Source organism: Anomaloglossus baeobatrachus, chromosome 2 (genome assembly GCF_048569485.1).
Source record: "Anomaloglossus baeobatrachus isolate aAnoBae1 chromosome 2, aAnoBae1.hap1, whole genome shotgun sequence".
In the NCBI taxonomy this organism is placed as follows: domain Eukaryota; kingdom Metazoa; phylum Chordata; class Amphibia; order Anura; family Aromobatidae; genus Anomaloglossus; species Anomaloglossus baeobatrachus.
In genome coordinates, this window is record NC_134354.1 from 358,143,249 (window position 1) to 358,169,529 (window position 26,281).

Consider the following 26,281-nt stretch of genomic DNA (forward strand, 5'->3'; position numbering starts at 1 on the left):
CCCCGGGCTGACCGCAGGTAAGCCGAGCAGGACCGTGTGTGTGTGTGTGTGTGTGTATACGTGTGTACGTGTGTACATGCCGCGGGCAGGAGGGGGCGGAGCGAGCTGAGCGGGGAAGTGTGGGCCTCCTTCACGTAACTAGGATAAACATCGGGTTACTAACCAAAGCGCTTTGGTTGGATACCCGATGTATATCTTGGTTACCAGCTTGTGGCAGGCTGCCAGCGATGGCTCCTGCACACTATAGCTGTAAAAAGCCCTGCTTTTTGCTGCTAGAACCGTTCTCGAACGTATCTAGAACTATCGAGCTTTTGCAAAAAGCTCGAGTTCTAGTTCGATCTCGAACAGCCCCCAAAATCACTCGAGCCTAGAACTGGAGAACCTCGAACTGCGCTCAACTCTACCAAGGACCTTCTGCATGTTAAGCAGAAATGATGACCACTACACTATGAAACCTGACGAAAAGTTACTGTGTATTGGCTAGCAGAGCAGAATTGTGACTGACGGGGCCTTTTTATTGTTGAAGGAAAGTATTTTTGGTTAATGAAACATTTACAATTATTATTACATATTTTACCACTTTTATTCCTACAAAGGGATTTTGCTTAAATTGAAGTTTATATTGAATGTGTTACTTTTTTCTCCATAGTTTGGACTTTTGCTTTTGTATTTATGGGAACTATATATTTTGAAACAAATAGGATTTTTATAATATGGGATTATGTTTTCTGCTAAAATGGTCAATAAAAAAGAAACCCAAAATCGTAGTTCTCTTTGTGATGGAAGCCAAAATGTATTGTCATTTGGCAACGAAACCAAGAATTTCACATATTACAAGTCGATAGGAAATTACTTCAACACCAAAAACAGATTGGTTTCACTGGGGATTGAACCCATGACCTTCTGCGTGTGAAGCAGACGTGATGACCACTACACTATGAAACCTTTGAAACCCTGCAAAGTAATGGCAATTAGATTCGAGTTTTGACCGCCAGGGGAAAAAAAACAAATTCGTAGCTCTGTTGGTGATGGAAGCTAAAACATCCCGTTATTCGGCAACAAAGCCAAGAACTTTATATACTGCAGGTAGATAGGGGATTATTTTAACACCAAGAACACATGGGTTTCACTGGGGATTGAACCCAGGACCTTCGGCGTGTTAAGCAGACGTGATGACCACTACTCTATGAAACCTGATGGAAAGTTACTGTGTATTGGCTAGCAGAGCAGAATTGTTACTGACGGGGCCTTTTTATTGCTGAAGGAAAGTATTTTTGGTTAATGAAACATTTACAATTTTTATTACATATTTTACCAGTTTTATTCCTACAAAGGGATTTTGCTTAAAAGGAAGTTTACAATGAATGTGTTACTTTTTTCCACATAGTTTAGTTGTTTGATTTTGTATTTAAAGGAACTATATATTTTGAAGCAAACAGGATTTTTATAATATGGGATTATGTTTTCTGCTAAAATGGTCAATAAAAAAGAAACCCAAAATCGTAGTTCTCTTGGTGATGGAAGCCAAAATATATTATCAGTTGACAACAAAAGAAAGAATTTCATATGTTACAGGTTAATAGTAAATTACTTCCCATCATTCGGCAACAAAGCCAAGAACTTCATATATTGTAGTTTAATTGAGTATTGTTTTAACACCAAGAACAGATTGGTTTAACTGGGGATTGAACGCAGGACCTTCTGCGTGTTAAGCAGACGTGATGACCACTACTCTATGAAACCTGATGGAAAGTTACTGTGTATTGGCTAGCAGAGCAGAATTGTGACTGACGGGGCCTTTTTATTGCAGAAGGAAAGTAGTTTTTGTTAATGAAACATTTACAATTTTTATTACAAATTTTACCAGTTTTATTCCTACAAAGGGATTTTGCTTAAAAGGAAGTTTACATTGAATGTGTTACTTTTTTCCACATAGTTTAGTTGTTTGCTTTTGTATTTAATGGAACTATATATTTTGAAACAAACAGGATTTTTATAATATGGGATTATGTTTTCTGCTAAAATGGTCAATAAAAAAGAAACCCAAAATCGTAGTTCTCTTGGGGATAAAAGCCAAAATATATTATCAGTCGGCAACAAAACAAAGAATTTCATATGTTACAGGATGATAGCAAATTACTTCAACAGCGAAAACGGCTTGTTTTTACTGGGGATTGAAAACAGGACCTTCTGCGTGTGAAGTATATGTGATGACGACTTCACTATGAAACCTGTAAAATCCTGCAAAGTAATGGCATTTAGAGACGAGTTTTGACCGCCAGGGGAAAAAAATAAATAATTTGTAGTTCTGTTTGTGATGGAAGCCAAAACATCCCGTCATTCGGCAACAAAGCCGAGAACTTCATATATTGGAACTGGATAGCGTAATATTTCAACACTACGAACAGATTGGTTTCACTGGGGATTGAACCCAGGACCTTCTGCATGTTAAGCAGACGTGATGACCACTACATTATGAAACCCGACGAAAAGTTACTGTGTATTGGCTAGCAGAGCAGAATTGTGACTGACGGGGCCTTTTTATTGCTGAAGGAAAGTATTTTTGGTTAATGAAACATTTACAATTATTATTACATATTTTACCAGTTTTATTCCTACAAAGGGATTTTGCTTAAATTGAAGTTTATATTGAATGTGTTACTTTTTTCTCCATAGTTTGGTCTTTTGCTTTTGTATTTATGGGAACTATATATTTTGAAACAAATAGGATTTTTATAATATGGGATTATGTTTTCTTCTAAAATGGTCAATAAAAAAGAAACCCAAAATCGTAGTTCTCTTGGTGATAAAAGCCAAAATATATTATCAGTTGGCAACAAAACAAAGAATTTCATATGTTACAGGTTGATAGCAAATTACTTCAACAGCGAAAACGGCTTGTTTTTACTGGGGATTGAACCCAGGACCTTCTGCGTGTGAAGTAGACGTGATGACGACTCCACTATGAAACCTGTGAAATCCTGCAAAGTAATGGCATTTAGAGACGAGTTTTGACCGCCAGGGGAAAAAAAAACAAATTCGTAGCTCTGTTGGTGCTGGAAGCCAAAACATACCGTCATTCGGCAACAATGCCGAGAACTTCATATATTGTAGTTGGATAGCGTATTATTTCAACACTAAGAACAGATTGGTTTCACTGGGGATTGAACCCAGGACTTTCTGCGTGTTAAGCAGACGTGATGACCACTACACTATGAAACCTGACGAAAAGTTACTGTGTATTCGCTAGCAGAGCAGAATTGTGACTGACGGGGCCTTTTTATTGCTGAAGGAAAGTATTTTTGGTTAATGAAACATTTACAATTATTATTACATATTTTACCAGTTTTATTCCTACAAAAGGATTTTTCTTAAACTGAAGTTTATATTGAATGTGTTGCTTTTTTCTCCATAGTTTGGTCTTTTGCTTTTGTATTTATGGGAACTATATATTTTGAAACAAATAGGATTTTTATAATATGGGATTATGTTTTCTGCTAAAATGGTCAATAAAAAAGAAACCCAAAATCGTAGTTCTCTTTGTGATGGAAGCCAAAATGTATTGTCATTTGGCAACGAAACCAAGAATTTCACATATTACAAGTCGATAGGAAATTACTTCAACACCAAAAACAGATTGGTTTCACTGGGGATTGAACCCAGGATCTTCTGCGTGTGAAGCAGACGTGATGACCACTACACTATGAAACCTTTGCAATCCTGCAAAGTAATGGCAATTAGAGTCGAGTTTTGACCGCCAGGGGAAAAAAAACAAATTCGTAGCTCTGTTGGTAATGGAAGCTAAAACATCCCGTTATTCGGCAACAAAGCCAAGAACTTTATATACTGCAGGTTGATAAGGGATTATTTCAACACCAGGAACACATGGGTTTCACTGGGGATTGAACCCAGGACCTTCCGCGTGTAAAGCAGACGTGATTTCCACTACACTATGATACCTTTGAAAGCCTGCAAAGTAATGGCAATTAGAGACGAGTTTTGACCGCCAGGGAAAAAAAAAACAAATTCGTAGCTCTGTTGGGGATGGAAGCCAAAACATCCCATCATTCGGCAACAAAGCCAAGAACTTCATATATTGTAGTTTAATTGAGTATTATTTCAACACCAAGAACAGATTGGTTTTACTGGGGATTGAACGCAGGACCTTCTGCGTGTTAAGCAGACGTGATGACCACTACTCTATGAAACCTGATGAAAATTACTGTGTATTGGCTAGCAGAGCAGAATTGTGACTGACGGGGCCTTTTTATTGCTGAAGGAAAGTATTTTTTGTTAATGAAACATTTACAATTTTTATTACATATTTTACCAGTTTTATTCCTACAAAGGGATTTTGCTTAAAAGGAAGTTTACATTGAATGTGTTACTTTTTTCCACATAGTTTAGTTGTTTGCTTTTGTATTTAAAGGAACTATATATTTTGAAACAAACAGGATTTTTATAATATGGGATTATGTTTTCTGCTAAAATGGTAAATAAAAAGAAAACCAAAATCGTAGTTCTCTTGGTGATAAAAGCCAAAATATATTATCAGTTGGCAACAAAACAAAGAATTTCATATGTTACAGGTTGATAGCAAATTACTTCAACAGCGAAAACGGCTTGTTTTTACTGGGGATTGAACCCAGGACCTTCGGCGTGTGAAGTAGACGAGATGACGACTCCACTATGAAACCTGTGAAATCCTGCAAAGTAATGGCATTTAGAGACGAGTTTTGACCGTTAGGGAAAAAAAAATAATAATTTGTAGTTCTGTTTGTGATGGAAGCCAAAACATCCCGTCATACGGCAACAAAGCCGAGAACTTCATATATTGTAGTTGGATAGCGTATTATTTCAACACTAAGAACAGATTGGTTTCACTGGGGATTGAACCCAGGACCTTCTGCGTGTTAAGCAGACGTGATGACCACTACACTATGAAACCTGACAAAAAGTTACTGTGTATTGGCTAGCAGAGCAGAATTGTGACAGACGAGGCCTTTTTATTGCTGAAGGAAAGTATTTTTGGTTAATGAAACATTTACAATTATTATTACATATTTTACCAGTTTTCTTCCTACAAAGGGATTTTGCTTAAATTGAAGTTTATATTGAATGTGTTACTTTTTTCTCCATAGTTTTTTTTTTCTTTTGTATTTTTGGGAACTATATATTTTGAAACAAATAGGATTTTTATAATATGGGATTATGTTTTCTGCTAAAATGGTCAATAAAAAAGAAATCCAAAATCGTAGTTCTCTTTGTGATGTAAGCCAAAATGTATTGTCATTTGGCAACGAAACCAAGAATTTCACATATTACAAGTCGATAGGAAATTACTTCAACACCAAAAACAGATTGGTTTCACTAGGGATTGAACCCAGGACCTTCTGCGTGTTAAGCAGACGTGATGACCACTACACTATGAAACCTGACAAAATGTTACTGTGTATTGGCTAGCAGAGCAGAATTGTGACTGACGGGGCCTTTTTATTGCTGAAGGAAGGTATTTTTGGTTAATGAAACATTTACAATTATTATTACATATTTTACCAGTTTTATTCCTACAAAGGGATTTTGCTTAAATTGAAGTTTATATTGAATGTGTTACTTTTTTCTCCATAGTTTGGTCTTTTGCTTTTGTATTTATGGGAACTATATATTTTGAAACAAATAGGATTTTTATAATATGGGATTATGTTTTCTGCTAAAATGGTCAATAAAAAAGAAACCCAAAATCGTAGTTCTCTTTGTGATGGAAGCCAAAATGTATTGTCATTTGGCAACGAAACCAAGAATTTCACATATTACAAGTCGATAGGAAATTACTTCAACACCAAAAACAGATTGGTTTCACTGGGGATTGAACCCAGGACCTTCTGCGTGTGAAGCAGACATGATGACCACTACAATATGAAACCTTTGAAATCCTGCAAAGTAATGGCAATTAGAGACAAGTTTTGACCGCCAGGGGAAAAAAAACAAATTCGTAGCTCTGTTGGTGATGGAAGCTAAAACATCCCGTTATTCGGCAACAAAGCCAAGAACTTTATATACTGCAGGTTGATAGAGGATTATTTCAACACCAAGAACACATGGGTTTCACTGGGGATTGAATCCAGGACCTTCTGCGTGTAAAGCAGACGTGATTTCCACTACACTATAAAACCTTTGAAAGCCTGCAAAGTAATGGCAATTAGAGACGAGTTTTGACCGCCAGGGAAAAAAAAAACAAACAAATTCGTAGCTCTGTTGGGGATGGAAGCCAAAACATTCCATCATTCGGCAACAAAGCCAAGCACTTCTTATATTGTAGTTTATTTGAGTATTATTTCAACACCAAGAACAGATTGGTTTTACTGGGGAATGAACGCAGGACCTTCTGCGTGTTAAGCAGACGTGATGACCAGTACTCTATGAAACCTGATGGAAAGTTACTGTGTATTGGCTAGCAGAGCAGAATTGTGACTGACGGGGCCTTTTTATTGCTGAAGGAAAGTATTTTTGGTTAATGAAACATTTTCAATTTTTATTACATATTTTACCAGTTTTATTCCTACAAAGGGATTTTGCTTAAAAGGAAGTTTACATTGAATGTGTTACTTTTTTCCACATAGTTTAGTTGTTTGCTTTTGTATTTAAAGGAACTATATATTTTGAAACAAACAGGATTTTTATAATATGGGATTATGTTTTCAGCTAAAATGGTCAATAAAAAAGAAACCCAAAATCGTAGTTCTCTTGGTGATGGAAGCCAAAATATATTATCAGTTGGCAACAAAACAAAGAATTTCATATGTTACAGGTTGATAGCAAATTACTTCAACAGCGAAAACGGCTTGTTTTTACTGGGGATTGAACCCAGGACCTTCTGCGTGTGAAGTAGACGTGATGACGACTCCACTATGAAACCTGTGAAATCCTGCAAAGTAATGGCATTTAGAGACGAGTTTTGACCGCCAGGGGAAAAAAAAAATAATTTGTAGTTCTGTTTGTGATGGAAGCCAAAACATCCCGTCATTCAACAACAAAGCCGAGAACTTCATATATTGTAGTTGGATAGCGTATTATTTCAACACTAAGAATAGATTGGTTTCACTGGGGATTGAACCCAGGACCTTCTGCGTGTTAAGCAGACGTGATGACCACTATACTATGAAACCTGACAAAAAGTTACTGTGTATTTGGCTAGCAGAGCAGAATTGTGACTGATGGGGCCTTTTTATTGCTGAAGGAAAGTATTTTTGGTTAATGAAACATTTACAATTATTATTACATATTTTACCAGTTTTATTCCTACAAAGGGATTTTGCTTAAATTGAAGTTTATATTGAATGTGTTACTTTTTTCTCCATAGTTTGGTCTTTTGCTTTTGTATTTATGGGAACTATATATTTTGAAATAAATAGGATTTTTATAATATGGGATTATGTTTTCTGCTAAAATGGTCAATAATAAAGAAACCCAAAATCGTAGTTCTCTTTGTGATGGAAGCCAAAATGTATTGTCATTTGGCAACGAAACCAAGAATTTCACATATTACAAGTCGATAGGAAATTACTTCAACACCAAAAACAGATTGGTTTCACTGGGGATTGAACCCAGGACCTTCTGCGTGTGAAGCAGACGTGATGACCACTACACTACGAAACCTTTGTAATTCTGCAAAGTAATGGCAATTAGAGACGAGTTTTGACCGCCAGGGAAAAAAAAACAAATTCGTAGCTCTGTTGGTGATGGAAGCTAAAACATCCCGTTATTCGGCAACAAAACCAAGAACTTAATATAGTGCAGGTTTATAGGGGATTATTTCAACACCAAGAACACATGGGTTTCACTGGGGATTGAACCCAGGACCGTCTGCGTGTAAAGAAGACGTGATTTCCACTACACTATGAAACCTTTGAAAGCCTGCAAAGTAATGGCAATTAGAGACGAGTTTTGACCGCCAGGGAAAAAAAAAACAAATTCGTAGCTCTGTTGGGGATGGAAGCCAAAACATCCCATCATTCGGCAACAAAGCCAAGAACTTCATATATTGTAGTTTAATTGAGTATTATTTCAACACCAAGAACAGATTGGTTTTACTGGGGATTGAACGCAGTACCTTCTGCGTGTTAAACAGACGTGATGACCACTACTCTGTGAAACCTGATGGAAAGTTACTGTGTATTGGCTAGCAGAGCAGAATTGTGACTGACGGGGCCTTTTTATTGCTGAAGGAAAGTATTTTTGGTTAATGAAACATTTACAATTTTTATTACATATTTTACCAGTTTTATTCCTACAAAGGGATTTTGCTTAAAAGGAAGTTTACATTGAATGTGTTACTTTTTTCCACATAGTTTAGTTGTTTGCTTTTGTATTTAAAGGAACTATATATTTTGAAACAAACAGGATTTTTATAATATGGGATTATGTTTTCTGCTAAAATGGTCAATAAAAAAGAAACCCAAAATCGTAGTTCTCTTGGTGAGGGAAGCCAAAATATATTATCAGTTGGCAACAAAACCAAGAATTTCATATATTACAGGTTGATAGCAAATTACTTCAACAGCGAAAACGGCTTGTTTTTACTGGGGATTGAACCCAGAACCTTCTGCATGTGAAGTAGACGTGATGACCACTCCACTATGAAACCTGTGAAACCCTGAAAAGTAATGGCATTTAGAGACGAGTTTTGACAGCCAGGGGAAAAAAAAAAAATAATTTGTAGTTCTGTTTTTGATGGAAGCCAAAACATACCGTCATTCGGCAACAATGCCGAGAACTTCATATATTGTAGTTGGATAGTGTATGATTTCAAAACTAAGAACAGATTGGTTTCACTGGGATTGAACCCAGGACCTTCTGCGTGTTAAGCAGACGTGATGACTAGAGATGAGCGAACCAGTCCCGGTTCGGCTCGAGGTCGGTTCGCCGAACGGGGGTCCCGTTTGAGTTCGGTTCGTCGAACGTTCGACGAACCGAACTCGAACTGCATAGGAAACAATGACAGGCATTCATAAACACATAAAAACACCTAGAAAACTCCCTCAAAGGTGTTCAAAAGGTGACAAACAACTCACAACACAACACAAACACATGGGAAAGTGACAAGGACATATACTCATGCGAAAACAAAACAGCTGGACAAGGAAAAAGAGGAGGACACACAGATATAGGCATGGCACGCCCTTCTGAAATCATGTAAAACACCGCAAGGTTACTCCAAGCGGAGCCTCCCTTTTTTCAAAAAATTGTGCCCCACACACACCCACTCAGTGGCAGCACTTGTGCCCTAGTTGTATACTTCACAGCTAGATTTGCATCAAGCACATTCAAACATACGCCATTGTTATCCGTCCCCAGGATGACACCGGGGTAGGTAGCAAAGTGTTTCCTGATCCCAGCTCTGTTCATCTTGGCTTCTTTTAAAAACACATCAAGCAAGGGTTACTCCAAGCGGAGCCTCTTTTTTTTCCAAAAATTGTGCCCCACACACACCCACCCATTCAGTGGCAGCACTTGTGCCCTAGTTGTACACTTCACAGCTAGATTTGCATCAAGCACATTCAAAAATACGCCATTGTTATCCGTCCCCAGGATGACACCAGGGTAGGTAGCAAAGTCTTTGCTGAACCATGATTTGTTCATCTTGGCTTCTTTTAAAAACATATCAAGCAAGGGTTACTCCAAGCGGAGCCTCCCTTTTTTTCAAAAAATTGTGCCCCACACACACCCACTCAGTGGCAGCACTTGTGCCCTAGTTGTACACTTCACAGCTAGATTTGCATCAAGCACATTCAAAAATACGCCATTGTTATCCGTCCCCAGGATGACACCGGGGTAGGTAGCAAAGTGTTTCCTGATCCCAGCTCTGTTCATCTTGGCTTCTTTTAAAAACACATCAAGCAAGGGTTACTCCAAGCGGAGCCTCCCTTTTTTCCAAAAATTGTGCCCCACACACACCCACCCATTCAGTGGCAGCACTTGTGCCCTAGTTGTACACTTCACAGCTAGATTTGCATCAAGCACATTCAAAAATACGCCATTGTTATCCGTCCCCAGGATGACACCAGGGTAGGTAGCAAAGTCTTTGATGAACCATGACTTGTTCATCTTGGCTTCTTTTAAAAACACATCAAGCAAGGGTTACTCCAAGCGGAGCCTCCCTTTTTTCCAAAAATTGTGCCCCACACACACCCACCCATTCAGTGGCAGCACTTGTGCCCTAGTTGTACACTTCACAGCTAGATTTGCATCAAGCACATTCAAAAATACACCATTGTTATCCGTCCCCAGGATGACACCAGGGTAGGTAGCAAAGTCTTTGCTGAACCATGACTTGTTCATCTTGGCTTCTTTTAAAAACACATCAAGCAAGGGTTACTCCAAGCGGAGCCTCCCTTTTTTTCAAAAAATTGTGCCCCACACACACCCACCCATTCAGTGGCAGCACTTGTGCCCTAGTTGTACACTTCACAGCTAAATTTGCATCAAGCACATTCAAAAATACGCCATTGTTATCCGTCCCCAGGATAACACCAGGGTAGGTAGCCAAGTCTTTGCTGAACCATGACTTGTTCATCTTGGCTTCTTTTAAAAACACATCAAGCAAGGGTTACTCCAAGCAGAGCCTCCCTTTTTTTCCAAAAATTGTGCCCCACACACACCCACCCATTCAGTGGCAGCACTTGTGCCCTAGTTGTACACTTCACAGCTAGATTTGCATCAAGCACATTCAAAAATACGCCATTGTTATCCGTCCCCAGGATGACACCAGGGTAGGTAGCAAAGTCTTTGCTGAACCATGACTTGTTCATCTTGGCTTCTTTTAAAAACAATGTAAGCAAGGGTTACTCCAAGCGGAGCCTCCCTTTTTTAAAAAAATTGGGCCACACACACACACACACACCCCATCAGTGGCAGCAGTTGTGCCCTAGTTGCAAACAGGATGTTTTGATTTGCATCAAGCACATTCCAAATCCACAAGCATTTACTCTCCCCAGGATGACACAGGGGTAGTAAATTCCTTCTGGATCCATGACTTGTTCATTTTGATGAACGTCAGTCTGTCCACATTGTCACTGGACAGACGCGTGCGCTTATCTGTCAGCACACACCCAGCAGCACTGAAGACACGTTCAGAGACAACGCTGGCAGCTGGACACGACAAAATCTCCAAGGCGTAACTGGAGAGCTCTGGCCATTTTTCTAGATTTGAAGCCCAAAAGGAGCAAGGCTCCATTTGCAAAGTCATGGCATCGATGTTCATTTGGAGATACTCCTGTATCATCCTCTCCAGCCGTTGACTATGTGTCAGACTTGTTGTCTCTGGTGGCCTTACAAAAGAGGGTTTAAAAAAATTATGAAAAGATTCCATAAAATTGCTGTTACCAGCACCAGATACGGTCCTACTGGTACGGGTAGACTGTTGAAGATGACGAGACCGTCCCATGTTTGTCAAGTTACAACTGGGAGATTCACTCCCAGCACCTGCACGGTTGTTTGGCGGAAAAGCCGATCTAAGATCGAGTAACAGCTTCTGCTGATACTCCTGCATACGTGCGTCCCTTTCTATGGCTGGAATTATGTCACAAAATTTGGACTTGTACCGGGGATCTAATAGTGTGGCAAGCCAGTAGTCATCATCACTTCTAATTTTGACAATACGAGGGTCATGTTGGAGGTAGTGCAACAAGAAGGCGCTCATGTGTCTGGCGCAGCCATGCGGACCAAGTCCACGCTGTGTTTGTGGCATAGAGGTGCTAACCGTTCTTTCTTCCTCTGACATCTCCCCCCAACCTCTTTCAACTGAAATTTGACCAAGGTCTCCCTCATCTGCTGAGTCTTCTATGTCCATGGACAGTTCGTCCTCCATTTCTTCATGTTCTCCTGCACCTTCCTCAACATCTCGCCTGCTAACATGCGCCCTTGTTGATCCCTGTCCCCCATGGTCCCATGCCTGGCGCCTTGGTGATGATGAACGTCTGGACCTTGGTGATGTTGTTGTGTCTTGCGCATATGAATCCTCCTGTAGTTCATCCTCTTCCTGTTGTCCCACCCCCTGACTCCGAATAGTGTTTAGCGTCTGCTCCAGCATGTAAATGACTGGAATCGTCATGCTGATAATGGCATTGTCAGCGCTAAACATATTCGTCGCCATGTCGAAACTGTGCAGAAGGGTGCATAGGTCCTTGATCTGAGACCACTCCATCAGGGTGATCTGACCCACCTCTGCATCTCGTTGGCCCAGGCTATACGTCATGACGTATTGCACCAGGGCTCGGCGGTGCTGCCACAGTCGCTGTAACATGTGGAGAGTTGAATTCCAGCGTGTCGCCACATCGCATTTCAGGCGATGAACCAGCAGGCCGAAAGACTTCTGGAGCGATGCAAGTCGCTCTGCTGCGGCGCTTGAACGGCGGAAGTGAGCAGACAGTTTTCGGGCCCTGTTCAGAAGGCCATCTAGGCCGGGATAGTGTGTTAAAAATTGCTGCACGACAAGGTTCAACACGTGAGCCATACAAGGTACGTGTGTCACCGTGCCCAGGCGAAGGGCCGCACCCAGGTTTGCAGCATTGTCGCACACGGCCTTACCAGGCTGCAGGTTGAGTGGAGACAACCATTTATTAAACTCGGACCGCAGAGCTGACCACAACTCCTCAGCTGTGTGACTCTTATTACCAAGACATGTCAAGCTAAAGACCGCCTGATGCCGTTGCGCTCTGCTGCCAGTATAGTAATGATGGGTGCGTGATTCCTTCTGCGCAGTGAGAACGCTGGTGGCCTGACCAGGCAGGCTTGGGGCGGAGGTGGAGGACCCAGATGAGGTGAAGGATGCAGAAGCAGTGGCGGAACTTGGACAGACAGAGGATTGACACACAAGTCGTGGGGACGGCAAGACTTGTGCAGCAGACCCTTCACCATCTATCACCATAGTTACCCAGTGCCCAGTCAGCGACATATAACGTCCCTGTCCATGCTTACTGGTCCAAGTGTCGGTGGTAAAATGCACCCGTTCACACACAGAGTTTCTCAAGGAAGCGGTGATGTTGTGTTCGACATGCTGGTGTAGCGCGGGCACACCTTTCTTAGAGAAGTAGTGGCGACTAGGCATCTGGTACTGGGGCACAGCGACAGACATAAGGTCTCTAAAATCCTGTGTGTCCACTAGGCGGAAAGGCAGCATTTCGGTAGCCAACAGCTTACAGAGGGATAGAGTCAACCTCTTAGCTTTGTCATGGGTCGCAGGAAGTGGCCTTTTATTTGACCACATCTGAGGGACAGAGATCTGGCTGCTGTGTGTAGACGGTGTTGAGTAGGGTGTCCCTGGAAAAATGCAGGTTTGTGAGGAAAGTGCAGGCGGAGACATGATGTTGCCTTCATCCAACGTTGGTGCTATCGATGTCTGAGATTGCTGTACACACTCACTTGTTTCCCCTTCCAAACCAACTGACGACCTACCAAGCAAACTGCCTGTTGCGGTTACAGTGGTGGAAGTTGTGGGTGGAAAAACAGGTGTGACAGCTGTCCCCACAGTCCTAGAAGATGACGAGCGCGCGGATGCCATGGAAGGGGCAGGCGGTGGATGGTTCGCTCCGCTACGCCGCATTGCAGCACGGTGAGCTTCCCACCGGGCCATATGATGTTTATTCATGTGACGATTCATGCAAGAAGTTGTCAAACAGCTGAGGTTTTGACCTCTACTAAGAGAACCATGACAAATTTTACAGATCACATGATTTGGGCGATCTTTTGTTTGTCAAAAAAGGACCAGGCTAGGCAAGGCTTAGAGGCCATGCGACCTGTTGATCCACCCCGAATAATGCTCAGAGGCAGAGTGGTGGCTGAGGATGCAGTTGTAGACGTGCTACCAGTACTCCGACTCTGTCCAGGAAGGCGCAAGGTAACTTCGTCATCAGTTGCATCCTCCTCCACCACCTCTGTTGACCTCCTCAAGGGCCTGACTGTGGGTTGACAGTAGGTGGGATCTAGAACTTCATCATCAATTGTTGTGTTTGCACTCCCCTCCCACTCAGACCGAACCTCTTCTTGCCCTGACCAAATATTTAAGTTGTCATCCCAATCGGGTATCTGCGTCTCATCTTCATCAGTATGTTCCTCATTGTCTATAACCACAGGTGTTACAGTTTGTGACAAAGGGTCAACATTATGCTCAGAAACTTTGTCCTCACGGCCTGAATCAGAGTCACAAAGGTTCTGGGCATCACTGCAGACCATTTCCTGTTCTTTACTCACTGTAGCTTGGGAGCAGACCTCTGATTCCCAGGCTATAGTGTGACTGAACAGCTCTGCAGACTCAGCCATCTCAGTTCCACCATACTGTGCAGGGCTGATGGAGACTTCAGAGCTGGGAGAAATCAAGTTTGATTGGGATGACAACTCAAAGGACTGGTGTTTTTTGGATGCGGTACTTGAAGTGGCTGAGAGGGCACTTGTTGGACCACTTGAATTCTATTCAAGCATTTTCCTTTTTTGGCTATCATCTACCTTTGTTCCTGTTGTTCGTGTCCGTAAAAAAGGGAGCACATCGGATTGTCCACGGTAAGTAGTAGACATCTTACTTTTGCTGGTAGATGGTCTATCTTCAGCAGATGATAATGGAGCTTTGCCACCTTCCCCACGTACAAAACCTTTTTTGCCTTTTCCACCACGCCTCTTCCCCTTTCCACCAGCATCTGTCATTTTGCCACTCATGTTGATTGCGACAAGATTGTGCACTGAAAATGTGGTAGTAAAAATTGAGAGGTGGTGTAGATTGCAGTGGTGGTCTAGCTTTATTAACAGCAGAATAATAAAGAATAAATATCCCTGACAATGCAACTACGGCCCTTAAACTGGCAGCAAAAATTGCTAGTATAATGGCTTAGTTATAATGAGTTGGAGTGTGCAATGCAGGTAGAGGTGCTGCAAATGTCTTTGCACTAGTGTGACTAGACAAATGTCCAATAGCCACGTTTAGGATGCCACTAGGTACATTGAGTGTTTGCTAGTATAATGGCTTAGTTATAATGAGTTGGAGTGTGCAATGCAGGTAGAGGTGCTGCAAATGTCTTTGCACTAGTGTGACTAGACAAATGTCCAATAGCCACGTTTAGGATGCCACTAGGTACACTGAGTGTTTGCTAGTATAATGGCTTAGTTATAATGAGTTGGAGTGTGCAATGCAGGTAGAGGTGCTGCAAATGTCTTTGCACTAGTGTGACTAGACAAATGTCCAATAGCCACGTTTAGGATGCCACTAGGTACACTGAGTGTTTGCTAGTATAATGGCTTAGTTATAATGAGTTGGAGTGTGCAATGCAGGTAGAGGTGCTGCAAATGTCTTTGCACTAGTATGACTAGACAAATGTCCAATAGCCACGTTTAGGATGCCACTAGGTACACTGAGTGTTTGCTAGTATAATGGCTTAGTTATAATGAGTTGGAGTGTGCAATGCAGGTAGAGGTGCTGCAAATGTCTTTGCACTAGTGTGACTAGACAAATGTCCAATAGCCACGTTTAGGATGCCACTAGGTACACTGAGTGTTTGCTAGTATAATGGCTTAGTTATAATGAGTTGGAGTGTGCAGAGGACAGGAGGGTACAGTGCCAGGATTGTGGGGCTCTGGGTAGAGGAATGGAAGCCTGCCTTTCTATTCCCTCCTAATGGGGAAATGGAGCGACGAAATCCCTGACCTTGGCTACACAGACGCTGTCCCTGTTTTCAGGACCTGTCACCTATGGCTCTGACCCTGCCGGTGCGAGCCCTTAAAAGGACTGATGGAAAGTGCTATCCCTATGCTGTCCAGCGCTGTGTATGGAGCGCATACAGCTGTATCAGCGATAGGACTCAGGACGGAGCTTTGCAAGTGATGACTGACACCAAGGACGCAGAAGAGATAATGGCGTCCTGGAGGAAAATGTCCGGTTTTATAATGCAGGGACATGTGACATGGACATCCTATCACACATGCCGTTGCTTCTCTGGCTAAAAGTCCACTTAGCTGTGTGTGTGTCTGGGATTGGCTGACATGCTGGCCCGCCCCACAAGACGCGCGCGCTTAGGGAAGGAAGACAAGGATAAAAAAAAAAAAAAAAATGGCGATCGCCATTATACAAACAGTAGTGATCTGAAGGCGCTGTTCACGCACACTATACACTGAAATGTCATAATAGTGTGAGTCACAGAGTGACTTACACTATTACAGCGGAAAGCCAGCTAGGAATTAGCTGGTTTTTTGCTGCTAGAACCGTTCTCGAACGTTTCTAGAACTACCGAGCTTTTGCAAAAAAGCTCGAGTTCTAGTTCGATCTAGAACAGGCCCCAAAATCACTCGAGCCTAGAACTGGAGAACCTCGAACCGCAAACCGCGCTCAACTCTAGTGATGACCACTACACTATGAAACCTGATGAAAAGTTACTGTGTATTGGCTAGCAGAGCAGAATTGTGACTGACGGGGCCTTTTTATTGCTGAAGGAAAGTATTTTTGGTTAATGAAACATTTACAATTATTATTACATATTTTACCAGTTTTATTCCTAGAAAGGGATTTTGCTTAAATTGAAGTTTATATTGAATGTTTTACTTTTTTCTCCATAGTTTGGTCTTTTGCTTTTGTATTTATGGGAACTATATATTTTGAAACAAATAGGATTTTTATAATATGGGATTATGTTTTCTGCTAAAATGGTCAATAAAAAAGAAACCCAAAATCGTAGTTCTCTTTGTGATGGAAGCCAAAATGTATTGTCATTTGGCAACGAAACCAAGAATTTCACATATTACAAGTCGATAGGAAATTACTTCAACACCAAAAACAGATTGGTTTCACTGGGGATTGAACCCAGGACCTTCTGCGTGTGAAGCAGACGTGATGACCACTACACTATGAAACCTTTGAAATCCTGCAAAGTAATGGCAATTAGAGATGAGTTTTGACCGCCAGGGGAAAACAAACAAATTCGTAGCTCTGTTGGTGATGGAAGCTAAAACATCCCGTAATTTGCAACAAAGCCAAGAACTTCATATATTGTAGTTTAATTGAGTATTATTTCAACACCAAGAACAAATTGGTTTTACTGGGGATTGAACGCAGGACCATCTGCGTGTTAAGCAGACGTGATGACCACTACTCTTTGAAACCTGATGGAAAATTACTGTGTATTAGCTAGCAGAGCAGAATTGTGACTGACGGGGCCTTTTTATTGCTGAAGAAAGTATTTTTTGTTAATGAAACATTTACAATTTTTATTACATATTTTACCAGTTTTATTCCTACAAAGGGATTTTGCTTAAAAGGAAGTTTACATTGAATGTGTTACTTTTTTCCACATAGTTTAGTTGTTTGCTTTTGTATTTAAAGGAACTATATATTTTGAAACAAACAGGATTTTTATAATATGGGATTATGTTTTCTGCTTAAATGGTCAATAAAAAAGAAACCCAAAATCGTAGTTCTCTTGGTAATAAAAGCCAAAATATATTATCAGTTGGCAACAAAACAAAGAATTTCATATGTTACAGGTTGATAGCAAATTTCTTCAACAGCGAAGACGGCTTGCTTTTACTGGGGATTGAACTCAGGACCTTCTGCGTGTGAAGTAGACGTGATGACGACTCCACTATGAAACTTGTGAAATCCTGCAAAGTAATGGCATTTAGAGACGAGTTTTGACCGCCAGGGGAAAAAAAATAATAATTTGTAGTTCTGCTTGTGATGGAAGCCAAAACATCTCGTCATACGGCAACAAAGCCGAGAACTTCATATATTGTAGTTGGATAGCATATTATTTCAACACTAAGAACAGATTGGTTTCACTGGCGATTGAACCCAGGACTTTCTGCGTGTTAAGCAGACGTGATGACCACTACACTATGAAACCTGACGATAAATTACTGTGTATTGGCTAGCAGAGCAGAATTGTGACTGACGGGGCCTTTTTATTGCTGAAGGAAAGTATTTTTGCTTAATGAAACATTTACAATTATTATTACATATTTTACCAGTTTTATTCCTACAAAGGGATTTTGCTTAAATTGAAGTTTATATTGAATGTGTTACTTTTTTCTCCATAGTTTGGTCTTTTGCTTTTGTATTTATGGGAACTATATATTTTGAAACAAATAGGATTTTTATAATATGGGATTATGTTTTCTGCTAAAATGTTCAATAAAAAAGAAACCCAAAATCGTAGTTCTCCTTGTGATGGAAGCCAAAATGTATTGTCATTTGGACACGAAACCAAGAATTTCACAAATTACAAGTCGATAGGAAATTACTTCAACACCAAAAACAGATTGGTTTCACTGGGGATTGAACCCAGGCCCTTCTGCGTGTGAAGCAGACGTGATGACCACTACACTATGAAACCTTTGAAATCCTGCAAAGTAATGGCAATTAGAGACGAGTTTTGACCGCCAGGGGAAAAAAAACAAATTCGTAGCTCTATTGGTAATGGAAGCTAAAACATCCAGTTATTCAGCAACAAAGCCAAGAACTTTATATACTGCAGGTTGAAAGGGGAGTATTTCAACCCAAGAACACATGGGTTTCACTGGGGATTGAACCCAGGACCTTCTGCATGGAAAGCAGACGTGATTTCCACTACACTATGAAACCTTTGAAAGCCTGCAAAGTAATGGCAATTAGAGACGAGTTTTGACCGCCAGGGAAAAAAAAAACAAATTTGTAGCTCTGTTGGGGATGGAAGCCAAAACATCCCATCATTCGGCAACAAAGCCAAGAACTTCATATATTGTAGTTGGATAGCGTATTATTTCAACACTAAGAACAGATTGGTTTCACTGGGGATTGAACCCAGGACTAGAGATGAGCGAACCGGTCGCGGTTCGGCTCGAGTCGGTTCGCCGAACGGGGCTCCCGTTCATGTTCGGTTCGTCGAACGTTCGACGAACCGAACTCGAACAAATAGGCTATAATGGGAGGCAATCACAAACACATAAAAATGCATTATAAATGTACACAAACAGTTAATAAACATTGCCATAACACTTACCGGTCCCCGCGATCCCTCCTGTACTCTGTCTCCTGCCGCTATTCCATCCGATGATCGCTGAATCCTCCCCGTGACCAGCACTGCCAGCAGAAATGCAGGACCTATCATGACGTCAAAATAGCCATGTGACCAGTCACGTGGCTATTATCTCATTGGCTACAGACTGGTCACATGACTATGACGCGTCATGTAGGACCTGCGAGTGCATCTCTCCGGTACACGGTGCACATATGTGTATCGCCGTGTACCGGCGACATGCTCTAGCACACGGTCGACTCCCCGTTCCGTTAGGGACCGGCTGACACAGCCGGGCATTAACGGAGATCACCGTTGCCATAGCAACGCAGTTAGCGGTGACGTCACCGCTAACCGCGGCTCCGAGAGCACCGTTGCTATGGTAACGCGTCTGTCAGTGTTACCGCTGTTACCGCTGACAGCCAGCACTGATCACTCACGGAGTGAAGGCTGCACGCTTCTTCCCGATTGTAGTGAGGATTGTAGTGAGGATGAGGTTTCTCAGCCCCAAGTGATGAGCTGGGTAAACTCATCCTCACTACAATCGTCACTACTACTACACTAGTGAGGATTGTAGTGAGGATGAGGTTCCTCAGCCCCAAGTGATGAGCTGGGTAAACTCATCCTCACTACAATCGTCACTACTACTACACTAGTGAGGATTGTAGTGAGGATGAGGTTCCTCAGCCCCAAGTGATGAGCTGGGTAAACTCATCCTCACTACAATCGTCACTACTACTACACTAGTGAGGATTGTAGTGAGGATGAGGTTCCTCAGCCCCAAGTCATGAGCTGGGTAAACTCATCCTCACTACAATCGTCACTACTACTACACTAGTGAGGATTGTAGTGAGGATGAGGTTCCTCAGCCCCAAGTGATGAGCTGATGAACCTCATCCTCACTACAATCGTCACTACTACTACACTAGAAAGAAAGAAGACAGAAGAGCAGGATCATGGAGGGCTGACAGGGGGTAATAAAGATGGAGTCTCTAATGTGTCTGTGTATTTGTTTCTATTAAAGTATTTTTTTCTCTGTGTGGTGTTTTTTTTTAACCCTTTATTGGAGATTCTTAATGGCCGGGTCAAACGTGCCTGACATTAAGAATCTCTGGCTTAATACTGGCTAGTAAAACAAAGCCAGTATTAACTCATGATTACCCAACAAGCCACCCGGCTTCAGGGCTGTTGGAAGAGTTGGATACAGCGCCAGATGATGGCGCTTCTATGAGAGCGCCATTTTCTGGGACGATTGCGGACTGAAATTCGCAGCAGAGGCGCCCAGAAACCTCGGGCTAACCTGTGCTGCGGATTCCAATCCCCAGCTGCCTAGTTGTACCCGGCTGGACACAAAAAATGGGGCGAAGCCAACGTCATTTGTTTTTTAATTATTTCATGAAATAAGTGAAATAATTAAAAAAAACGGGCTTCCCTATATTTTTGGTTCCCAGCCGGGTACAAATAGGCAACTGGGGGTTGGAGGCAGCCCGTGGCTGCCTGCTGTACCTGGCTAGCATACAAAAATATGGCGAAGCCCACGTCATTTTTTTGCTGGGCAAAAAAATTCTGCATACAGTCCTGGATGGAGTACGCTGAGCCTTGTAGTTCTGCAGCTGCTGTCTGCTCTTCTCCATACAGACACACAGCAGCTGCAGAACTACAAGGCTCAGCATACTCCATCCAGGACTGTATGCAGAAGTTTTTTGCCCCCTGAAAAAATTATGTGGGCTTCGCCATATTTTTGTATGCTAGCCAGGTACAGCAGGCAGGTACGGCTGCCCCCAACCCCCAGTTGCCTATTTGTACCCGGCTGGGAATCAAAAATAAAGGGAAGCCCTTTTTTTATTATTTCATGAATTTCATTAAATAATTAGAAAACAAATGACGTAGGCTTCGCCCCATTTTTGTGTCCAGCCAGGTACAACTAGGCAGCTGGGGATTGGAATCCGCAGCACATTTTCCATTGCCAGTGAAGGTAACACCAAGCAGTGGGGGTTAGCAGCCAGTAGCTGCTTGGATTACCCTTACCTAGCAATACAAAAAATGCAGCGAGAGCCCATATATATTTTTTTTAATTATTTATTTAATTAACTAAAAACAAAATGGGCTTCCCTGTATTTTGATTGCTGGACATCACAGTGCTGTAAAAATAAATCTTTAAAAAAATGACGTAGCGCTCCGCGGTATTTTTGATTCTCAGCGCAGATAAAGCAGACAGCTATGGGTTGCCACCCCAGTCTGCCTGCCGTTACCTTGGTTGGCAATCAAAATACAGGGAAGCCCATTAATTTTTTCTATTTAAAAAATAGTTAAAAAAAAAAATGACGTTGGGTCCCCCCATTTTTGATAGCCAGCTAGGGTAAAGCAGACGGCTGTAGCCTGAAAACCACAGCTGGCAGCTTTACCGTGGTTGGGGATCCAATGTGGAGGTCCCCTCAGGCTCTTTTTTATAATTATTTTATAAATATTAATAATTACACAATAAAAGTAGGGTCCCCCCCAAATTGGATCACCAGCCAAGGTAAAGCGGACAGCTGTGGTCTGGTATTCTCAGGGTGGGAAGGTACATAGTTATTGGGCTTTCACAGCCTAAAAATAGCAGGCCGCAGGCACCCCAGACGTGGCGCATCCACTAGATGCGCCAATCCTGGCGCTTCACCCCAGCTCATCCCGTGCCCTGGTGCAGTGGCAAACGGGGTAATAAATCGGGTTGATACTAGCTGTAAAGTCACCTGAGATCAAGCCCAGCAGTTTGTGATGTTATGGCGTCTATTAGATACCCAACATCATAAACTGTCAGTACTAACAAAAAAAAAAAATCGACAAAAGAAATTTACTTGAAAAAACAGTCCCCAAAACATTTCCTCTTTCACCAATTTATTGTAAGAAAAAAAATAAAGGGGTCCCACGATGACTCTGGACCGTCTAGAATATGGGGGGAGACACTCAGGGAACGTATCCCCCATTTTCTAGGAGTGCGGACCCTTCTTGTGAGGAGTGTGGGTGCAATGAATCTGCACTCACTCTCCCCGGGTCCACAGCAGCAGAGTCCATGTCGTAATGGTTGCTACCAAAGCTGCAATGCCCTGCTCATGAGGTAAGGGCATGCCTAATCAGGAGAACTACTGTAGAGGAAGCTCTGCTCACTGGTATATAGGTGCTCAGAGGTAATAATAGATAAAATTAGTGAGTAGCCTCGGCACTCTAAATCTCCCAGACTAAGTCAGTAAGTCACAACGGATAGAAATGCAAAATCACTCTTTATTGGTCCGTGTTAAGAAAAAAAAAATTTTCATAAGCATATATGTTTTTGTCCAAAACAAGTTACAAATGACGTTTCGGCCTGAGCCTTCGTCAGATTGGACTTATCTGCATGTAATCATGAAAAATGACAATAATCAGTATCACATAAGAGTGAGAGAACAATAACATAAACTCGAACAATGTAGAGGTACAATTGGGATGTAGCAAAAAAATTGCAACACAGCAAGAAATGAAACACATGATACAAATGTCATAATACAGTACAAGGACAATATAGTAATGACAAATATGGGGTCAGAGTAGGCTTAGACAGCTCTGGTATGAAAAAGATGTCAATCATAAAGTAACATGTGCAATAGGTGTAGAGCTACAGTATGCATGGCAGAGCTAATGGGTAGACCGATTATAGAAAAAGAACGGAGAAAAAGTGGAGAAAAAGTGGAGAAAAAATGGATAAAAAGTGGAGAAAAAGTGAAGAAAAAGTGGAGAAAAAGTGGAGAAAAAAATGGATAAAAAGTGGAGAAAAAAATGGATAAAAAGTGGAGAAAAAGTGGAGAAAAAGTGGAGAAAAAGTGGAGAAAAAGTGGAGAAAAAGTGGAGCACCCTTTGGTGCCTTTCATGTGGCACTAAGGGGTGCTTAGCTTTGTATTTAGCCAAAAAAATGAAAACAAAATGACGTAGGGTTCCCCCTAGTTTTGTAGCCAGCTAGGGTAAAGCAGACGGCTGCAGCCTGCAGGCCACAGCTGCCAACCTCACCTTGGCTGGTAATCCAAAACTGAAGGCACCCCACGCTGTTATTTTAAATTAAATAAATAATTAAAAAAAACACGTAAGGGGCCCCCAAAATTGGATCACCAGCCAAGGTAAAGCAGACAGCTGAGGCCTGATATTCTCAGACTAGGGAGGTCCATGGTTATTGGACTCTCCCCAGCCTAAAAATAGCAGGCCGCAGCCTCCCCAGAAGTGGCGCATCCATTAGATGCGCCAATCCTGGTGCTTCGCCCCAGCTCATCCCGCGCCCTGGTGCGGTGGCAAACGGGGTAATATATGGGGTTAATACCAGATGTGTAATGTCACCTGGCATTAAGCCCTGGGGTTGGTGAGGTCAGGCGTCTATCAGATTCCCGACATCACCAACCCAGTCAGTAATAAAAAAAAATAGACGACAAACATATTTTTATTTGAAAAAACACTCCCCAAAACATTCCCTCTTTAACCAATTTATTAGAATGAAAAACAAATCCAGGTCTGGTGTAATCCAAGGGGTTGCCATGACGATCCACACTGTCCCAGTTAATGAAGAGCAGGATGTTCCCCATTGGCTGGGAGAGCAGTGCAGTGACCTGAGCTAACATCAATGGGTCAGCCCAGGTCACTGCAGGGGATGACAAGTGCTGCTGTCAGCGAGGTACATTACCTGCGCTGATCTCCAGCACACTGACAGCCCCTGTCACTGAGTTCAATGACCGCCGCCTTCACAGCCAAGAATCGCGAGAGGCCCGTGACGTCACCGCTAGTCAGTCTCGGGTCGGAAGCGAGAGAAGGTGATGTGACAAGCGGCGGCCATGAAGGACAGTGACAGCGCTGAGGTCGGGATGGCGGGACTTCATCACCGCAGGCAGGGCCGGCTCCAGGTTTTTGTGGGCCCCGGGCGGAAGAGTCCCAGTGGACCCAATAAACACGCAGACACACACACATACACAGATACATACACGTACATATACATATTTAAAGACAAACTCACAAAAATACATATAAACAGACAAATCTATACAGTCATATACACTGACATACATAGATACACATCATACATGCATACATACAGAGACACACACTGCTATGCTGCATACATACATACATACAGACACACACATACTGCTCTGCATGCATACATACATATAGACAGACACACACACACTGCTCTGCTGCATACATACATACAGACACACACACACACACTGCTCTGCTGCATACATACATACAGACAGACACGCATACTGCTCTGCTGCATACATACATGCATACATACATACAAACAGACACGCATACTGCTCTTCTGCATACATACATACATACATACAGAAAGACACGCATACTGCTCTGCATGCATACATACAGACACACATACTGCTCTGCTGCATACATACATGCATACATACAGACAGTCACGCATATTGCTCTGCTGCATATATATATACATACATACAGACACGCATACTACTCTGCTACATATATACATACATACATAGACACGCATACTGCTCTGCTGCATATATACATACATACAGACACGCATACTACTCTGCTACATATATACATACATACATAGACACGCATACTGCTCTGCTGCATATATACATACATACATACAGACACGCATACTACTCTGCTATATATATACATACATACATAGACACGCATACTGCTCTGCTGCATATATACATACATACATATAGACACACATACTGCTCTGCTGCATATATACATACATACATACAGACACGTATACTGCTCTGCTGCATACATACATGCTGCATACATACAGACACGCATACTGCTCTGCTGCATACATATATGCATACATACAGACACGCATACTGCTCTGCTGCATACATACATGCATACATACAGACAGACACGCATATTGCTCTGCTGCATATATATATACATACATACAGACACGCATACTACTCTGCTACATATATACATACATATATACAGACACGCATACTGCTCTGCTGCATATATATATACATGCACGCATACTGCTCTGCTACATTTATACATACATACAGACACGTATACTGCTCTGCTGCATACATACATGCATACATACAGACAGACACGCATATTGCTCTGCTGCATATATATATACATACAGACACGCATACTACTCTGCTACATATATACATACATACATACAGACACGCATACTGCTCTGCTGCATATATACATACATACACGCATACTGCTCTGCTGCATATATACATACATACATACATACAGACATGCATACTGCTCTGCTACATATATACATACATACAGACACGTATACTGCTCTGCTGCATACATACATGCATACATATAGACAGACACGCATACTACTCTGCTACATATATACATACATACATACAGACACGCATACTGCTCTGCTGCATATCTACATACATACACGTATACTGCTCTGCTGCATATATACATACATACAGACACGCATACTGCTCTTCTGCATACATACATACATACATACAGACACATATACTACTCTGCTGCATACATACATACATACATACAGACACGCATACTGCTCTGCTGCATATATACATACATACACGCATACTGCTCTGCTGCATATATACATACATACATACAGACACGCATACTGCTCTGCTGCATATATACATACATACATACAGACACGCATACTGCTCTGCTGCATATATACATACATACATACAGACACGTATACCGCTCTGCTGCATACATACATGCATACATACAGACACGCATATTGCTCTGCTGCATATATACATACATACACGTATACTGCTCTGCTGCATATATATATACATACAGACACGCATACTACTCTGCTACATATATACATACATACAGACACGTATACTGCTCTGCTGCATACATACATGCATACATACAGACAGACACGCATATTGCTCTGCTGCATATATATATACATACATACAGACACGCATACTACTCTGCTACATATATACATACATACATACATACAGACACGCATACTGCTCTGCTGCATATATACATACATACAGACACGCATACTGCTCTGCTGCATATATACATACATACATACAGACACGCATACTGCTCTGCTGCATACATACATGCATACATACAGACAGACACGCATATTGCTCTGCTGCATATATATATACATACAGACACGCATACTACTCTGCTACATATATACATACATACAGACACGTATACTGCTCTGCTGCATACATACATAC

At 41.8% G+C, this 26,281-nt stretch overlaps 6 non-coding genes across 6 annotated transcripts; all 6 read right to left on the reverse strand.

Annotated features, from left to right (window-relative positions):
* Positions 1–4,875: 4,875 nt before the first annotated feature.
* Positions 4,876–4,948, reverse strand: TRNAV-AAC (transfer RNA valine (anticodon AAC)). The gene has a single exon. It is a non-coding gene; the product is annotated as a tRNA-Val (tRNA).
* A 2,145-nt stretch (positions 4,949–7,093) lies between these two features.
* On the reverse strand, positions 7,094–7,166 carry TRNAV-AAC (transfer RNA valine (anticodon AAC)). Its single transcript has one exon. It is a non-coding gene; the product is annotated as a tRNA-Val (tRNA).
* A 417-nt stretch (positions 7,167–7,583) lies between these two features.
* On the reverse strand, positions 7,584–7,656 carry TRNAV-CAC (transfer RNA valine (anticodon CAC)). The gene has a single exon. It is a non-coding gene; the product is annotated as a tRNA-Val (tRNA).
* A 9,160-nt stretch (positions 7,657–16,816) lies between these two features.
* TRNAV-CAC (transfer RNA valine (anticodon CAC)) lies at positions 16,817–16,889 on the reverse strand. Its single transcript has one exon. It is a non-coding gene; the product is annotated as a tRNA-Val (tRNA).
* Positions 16,890–18,292: 1,403 nt separating this feature from the next.
* Positions 18,293–18,365, reverse strand: TRNAV-CAC (transfer RNA valine (anticodon CAC)). The gene has a single exon. It is a non-coding gene; the product is annotated as a tRNA-Val (tRNA).
* Positions 18,366–18,540: 175 nt separating this feature from the next.
* Positions 18,541–18,613, reverse strand: TRNAG-UCC (transfer RNA glycine (anticodon UCC)). The gene has a single exon. It is a non-coding gene; the product is annotated as a tRNA-Gly (tRNA).
* Positions 18,614–26,281: the final 7,668 nt, after the last annotated feature.